The 6,879-nt window shown below is 28.7% G+C and overlaps 1 non-coding gene across 1 annotated transcript; it reads left to right on the top strand.

The window, feature by feature from the left end:
- Nucleotides 1-6,510: 6,510 nt before the first annotated feature.
- Nucleotides 6,511-6,583, top strand: TRNAM-CAU (transfer RNA methionine (anticodon CAU)). The gene has a single exon. It is a non-coding gene; the product is annotated as a tRNA-Met (tRNA).
- The last annotated feature ends 296 nt before the right edge of the window (nt 6,584-6,879 follow it).

The raw sequence follows: 6,879 nt of genomic DNA, 5'->3' as shown, positions 1-6,879 counted from the left end.
AGAGACTCGAAGCTAGAATGAAATCATTTTCAATGAAAGGATCAAAAGGATTATTCCAATTCTCTCTATTTTATTTTGATAAAAACCAACAATCTTGCACTACTGATCCGGCCAAGCAACCCAAAATATGATAGAATACGGTGAACTCTTTCGCAACTGTTCCAGCAATTGAAGGTTCTAAATACCATTGATGCAAATAGTTTGCCCTTCGACCCGCAAAATCTAGATTAAGCCTTAGAGAATTTTTTAAATATGTTAGTTTATTTTGTATAATGGCTTTTCCTATCTTATAAGGAAGTCCTTGAAAAAATTCACTGAACTTCAGATTATAATTACAAGGACCCCAATTTGATCTATACAAAGCTACTCCAATTATTTTATTGTCTATAGGTAAAGTATTTTGGCTCATGCTAATTAGAAATATTTCATCAACAAGTTTTGCTAGATCTTGCGTAGTAAAGCCTTTGGTAGTTAACCCAAATTCATCATAGCAGTTCCATTCTTTTTTCAAGTAGAGCCCTTTGTTACGTAAAAGCAAAGGAAATTATTTTTCTCGATATGGGGCAGGCAACTTTTTAGTATTGATAAATGTATCGAATCTTCATTTACTATGAGGAGGACTTATTAGAACTGGATCAATTTTTTTTGGAATATCAGTCGAGGCAATAACAACAATATTTTGTTTGATGGTGGTTTCTTTTTCACCATCAATCGGATTATATGGATCCCCAAGGAGTTCTACCAATAATGCAATAAGATAAAAGTAATCATTTAGTTCATGAATGCTTGGAATCCATATGACGCAAAGAGACATCAATTTTGCCAATTTGAGTGCAAATACGAATTGGATTACTCTTCTCGCAAAATACTCTGGAGGGTTAGGGTTCAAAAATCGATCATACAAAAACTTATGAGGTTTTTTTATCATAGTACTCCTTCTCAACTATGTCTTTTGGCCTACCTAACCAGTTGAGAGACTTGAGGATATTTTCATGCTCAAGGTATGATTGTTTAGCTGAAGATGTATACTCAGGTTCATAGCAAGACAGAAGTTTTTGCTGCCTCAAAAAATTTTTAGGAGATATTCTTATTAAAGGTAAATAAGAATCTGCTGCTAAATTTTTAGCCAAGTAGGATCATCCAGTTTCCTTAGGCCCTATCAATAAAATTTGATTCGAAAAGGATGGTACTGGGTAGAGTGGGTAAAATCTAATGTGGTCATATAAGAATGAGCGAATTGGGATGGAAGTCATCTTCTGATAAAAAACAGCGAAGATCGGTATTTCTGCTAAAAACAATGAATTTAATGCAGAATTCATTAAGCCTATTCTATGAGTTAGGCCTCTTTGAATAAATTTAGCTAAATATCAAAAGTAAAGAAGTCTTGGCTGTTCTTTTTTTTCAAATTCATGAAATAAACCAATAGGGGGGGTTAATTTCGATTCAAATTGAGAGATTCTTTCTTGTAGTAAAAACAATCGATTTTCTCTCAAAAGAAAGTCATCCACTTCAAATTCGTACAAAATTGTTTTTATAAGTGAGTGATATTTTCGGCATTCTCGAAAATGTCGCTGCAACCATTTAATATTTTTGACATACCAAATTTTCAATAGTAGTGATAATCCTATATCATCAGGATTTGAGTCTAGCTCGATATAGTCCACAAATGTAAGCCAAGAACCATACCAATTTAAATTAGAAAAATTTCTAAGCCTTTTATAAGATCTAATCATTTCTCCTACTCTCTTAAAGCAGTAGGAATTATACTGCAAAACTCTGATGAGATAGAAGTTCCTATAGAACTTAATCAACAATAAAGAAATTTCGGAGGAAATATAAAAGAAAAACCCAATTAAGATATAAAGAAAAATATCATATTCCTGAACATTATGTATATATTTCCATACATCAAATGATATTGATAGATCCTTTCCCTGAAGTACTTTTCTAAATACTTTGTCATTTGTTTCTTGCAATATTTTGTCAATATTCCAGTGGGATAACATAAGATTGAATATAGGGAGAATTTGATCATTCAATATCGGGAGAGTTTGATTATTTAATATAGGGAGAATTTGATCATTTAATATTATGAGAATTTGATCATTCAATATTGTGATAATTTGATCAATTTTCTCTCTAAATTCCCACTTTAGAACTTTCCAAAATTGATGATAAAGTGCCCACAAAATATTCAAATTGTGATTCCAATTTTGCCTAATATTGCTCTGGATTGATACCAACTAATTAATATTATTTATTGGTATTTCTATTTCTGAAAAAAGAGTAAAAGCAAATTTTTAGTATATTTCCACCCTGTGGAAGTAAAAAACCACAACCATGACTTATGTGTTTGAAACAAACCCCATTTCTCAAAAATAATATTTCTTTTTATTTGATCAAAAAAAATATTTATTTGATTTTGATTAAAAGAAATTATTCCAAAACACTTTAGTTTTGAAAATACTAACTTTAGTTTTTCTTTGTCAAAAAAGTCACCTATGGATTTGAATTCCATAAACTCACCTATGGCTTCATCTTCCATAAAGTCACCTATAGTTTTGTTATCTCTTTCTGTTGAACTATATTTTGCTTTTTCTACGAATTGATTCATTCGCAAAGATATTTCGGACAATAGATCATCTTGATAAGATTGAGTTTGAATAAGATCTATGTTTGAACTAAAACTATTTTGAGAATACTAGCTAGAGGTCTTTTCTTCTAAATCTAAACTATTTAAAAAAGGATAGCAAGAGTTTTTGTCAAAATTGACAATTTGTAGGCTTATTAAAGGAGTTTTAGAAATATCTTCAATTGAGAAATTAATATTTCTATGAATAATAGAATTCAATTTATCAAAGAAATTAGATGATTTATGCAAATATGAATTAGCACTTTGTCACATAAATATTTATCCAATAATATATTGACTTGTGACTTTATGAGTGAGATAGTTTCTTTCTCTGAGTACACAGCTCTCATTTCATTAATAGACGAAGAAACCAGATTGTTAGGAATGAAAACTAAATTTAATAATTGTCCATATGTTACATTCTTATTTTTGATATGAATCCTTCCAATGTAAGAAGCCAATCTTTTTTTATAAAAAAGACGAGGACGGTGTAAATAATCTAAAAATTCAAAGGTATTTGCTTTGTGAAAAGAAGCTCTCAATGAATTTTGATTAGAGAGTTTTAAAGGATTCAACCAATTGTCTTGATTATCAAATATTTTTGAAAGACCTGCATTATTAAATAGTTCCAATAATTCCATGTAATTTTTTCCATTATCAAAGACGTCAATAATAAATTCAATTATCGGTTTTTTCTCATTTAATGTTTGTTTGGATTCAAGATTATGAATTGATTTAGATTTTGTGCCATTTTCATTAAGCTTGTCCCAAACATTTTCATTAACCTTGGCCCAGAGAATCTTCGAATGATTCATATTCTCTAAGATAAACTTATTAATTCTAGTATAATGAAATTCATTGGGATCCCCAAACCAACCCCAATGTTGAATAGTCAATAATTCAATTGGATCTAACACTCTCTTTTTAAAATTGATTTTTTTGGAAATGGACAAGAGATATTCTAATCTTTGTTGAAAGTATTCGATCTTTTTGGATAATAGAAAAGTGTTAAAAAAATTTGGATTTCTAATCTGAACAGGTCAAAAAATAGGGCGATCCAAACATTCTTTCTGACACATTATCCAACTTGATGAATGCTGGTTAATTGCATCTTGCGTTACATTATTCAAATTGCGACTTAATGTTTTGAGAAAATAGATGAATTCCAAATAGTATTTATTCTTATTCAATACTTTCTGTAATTCTAAATAGTCTCTTTGTAATTCCATATAGTATTTATGGAATTCCAAATAGAAATATCCAAAATAATTATGTAATTCCAAATAGTATTCATCCAATACTTTTTGTGATTCCAATTTATTCTTATTCACTACTTTCTATAACTCCAAAGAGTATTTATGGAATACCAAAGAGTATTTAGTCAATAATTCCAAATAGTATTCATGAAATACCAAAGAGTATTTATGGAATGCCTTATCTAATTCTAAATAGTATTTATTCAATACTTTCTGTAATTCCAAATAGTATTTATTCTTATTCAATACTTTCTGTAATTCCAAAGAGTATTTTTGTAATTTCAAATAGTATTTATTCGTATTCAATACTTTCTGTAATTCCAAAGAGTATTTTTGTAATTTCAAATAGTATTTATTCGTATTCAATACTTTTTGTAATTCCAAAGAGTATTTTTGTAATTTCAAATAGTATTTATTCGTATTCAATACTTTCTGTAATTCCAAAGAGTATTTATTCTTATTCAATACATTCTGTAATTCCAAATAGTATTTATTCTTATTCAATACTTTCTGTAATTCCAAAGAGTATCTTTGTAATTCTATATAGTATTTATGGTATTCCAAAAAATAATACTTCTGGAACGATTCTAAATCCTTTAATACAAAATCTTTTAAGAAATATTCATTCAAATCAAATTCTGATACAACAGGTGCCAATACGTTCTTCAAGAAATCAAATCTCATAAATGCTTTTTCAATTTCAACATGCTCGTTAGCTTGAATCTTGTATCTACTCAATATTTTATTAAATATTAGTTGTTTAGTGTTATCATCTTCTGATGTTTTCTTTTTTTCAAAAATATTGAGTACCCAAAGGAAAGAATCATGCATTAATTCATCTCTAGAATTGAATAAGTAATTGAAGGACTTCAATAGAGTCTGGTTGAATAAATGTAATTCATTCAGATGATCATCAATATCTAGGTCAATTTCATCATTAGGGTAATAGAGATTAGGCTTAGTTATTGATAGAGTAAATTGGTCTGTTATTTTAAGAACAAATTTTTTGAATTGGAAATCATCATTTAATGCTAATTGTTCTTTATTTTGATCACATGATGAGGGAGATCTTGAAGATAAATTTGATTTCATAAATCGAATACAATTGAATTGGTTTATAGAGTCTTTTCTTATGTTCCATTCGCGATCTGGTAAAATATCATAATTGACAGAAGGATTTTGAATCAATTTTTTAACCTTCCATAGATCAACAATTCTATTCTTTTCTAATCCCCTGAAATATTCAAAAGCATCTTTTCACCCTTTCAACAATTTGAATTTTTCACTCTGTTTATTGCTATAATTAATACTTATACATGATTCATCTATTAACAAAGGATCAAATAACATTTGAAAAACTTCCGTCTCTGAAAAGGGAAAAGATTCTCTTGCTTGATTTGATTCTTCTTGTAATATTTTTTCTTGTTGAACTTGTGCAAAATACTTCAATTTTGCTTTTGTCTCCTTTTCGAGTTTCCTTAGTGTTCGTAGACTTTCTCTGCATCTTTCGACTTCTTCAATTTTTTGTTTTCTTTGCGTATTTATGACTTCTTCTGGTTCTGAAGAACAAGAAAATTCTTCTTCTTCTTGAACTAGTCCAACTTCTAGTTGTTCGAGTTTGTTTTCTACTTCCTCAAAAAAAATTCTTCGCTCAAGATAAAGTAATGACTCATGCCATTCATAAAGGTTTTCAGGTTCTGTTTTAGATTTCCAATATTCTGGAATTGAATTAAAAGATGAATCAATCTCCCATTCGATGCCATTAGATTCCTTCTCCAAAAGGCTTTCCCAACTTGTTGTTTCTTGCTTCTCTGATATTCTATCATTTTTCTGATTCAGATTTGTTTTAGAACTGGATAAAATCCAAACATGTTCTTTTGGATTGAGCAAGCAACATTGATATCTCCTTCGAACTTTTCGCAAAAAAATAAAACGATGCAGAACGAGCAACAAATTTTCCTTTCTAGCTCTAGCTCCAAAATGTTGTACAACCAGAACCGGAAATATCTTCATCAAATTATATTTTGATGATTTGTTTCTTTCAATTAATTGAATATTCAAAAAATAGAAAATTAATGGTAATGCTATTATCATTACAACTTTTATTACTTGACCTTTTAAGATAAATATACGTATATCCCGTATAAGTAATGTACTAAGACTGAAAATCAAAAAGCTTAACAACACTTTCTCGACCAGAAAATATTTGACTTAGCAATCTCACCAAATAGGATTTGTTCCATGGAACGAATATATCCATCATGTAATCTTTAAATTTTGACTGAACGCTAAAGAACCAAACTATTTCTCAGTTTTTTCCGATAGGGTCCGTAGACCACGAATTTTCATGTTTTCCCATATATTCTTTTTTATTCTTTTGAAAGATAATATAGTGTAATTATTACTTATTAAATTGAATTATAATAAGAAAGAGGTAGTCAATGCAAGTTATTCAACTATTGTATTACTTATGAAATTGAATTATAATAAGAAAGAGGTAGTCAGTGCAAGTTATTCAACTATTGTACAATTTGTCAAAAAAAAGTTTCTTGTTATTTCTATAAAAGAGAAATAGAATTGAATTGGTTACCATATTTATTATAATGAAATAACTTTACCATAGCATCCATGGCTGAATGGTAAAAGCACCCAACTCATAATTGGGAAGTCGCGGGTTCAATTCCTGCTGGATGCATAATAAACAGTTATTGCACTCTGTTTTTTAGATGAAAGAATCACAGCAAGGTTATCTTGATTCAATTCAGTATGAAGATTAGATTATATCCATCCCTATTTTGTAATTCTTAACTTCTATTTAAAAGAGAAGTTAAGAATTACAAATATTTTATTTAACACATGTTTGAACGACTTTTTCTCAGATAGAAAATCTATATTTTGTTTTTGTACAAAATGAACAAATTCTATATTATAACCAGTATTATAACCAAAATGAACTTCTAATTGAATGATCAAGTTGATGTTGTAATTAGA

This window comes from Cupressus sempervirens, chromosome 4 (assembly GCF_028749045.1).
Source record: "Cupressus sempervirens isolate cs-2001-9-10 chromosome 4, ASM2874904v1, whole genome shotgun sequence".
NCBI classification, from domain to species: Eukaryota; Viridiplantae; Streptophyta; class Pinopsida; order Cupressales; family Cupressaceae; genus Cupressus; species Cupressus sempervirens.
The sequence above is the reverse complement of the archived record's forward strand: the minus strand, read 5'-3'. Positions and strand labels throughout refer to the sequence as shown.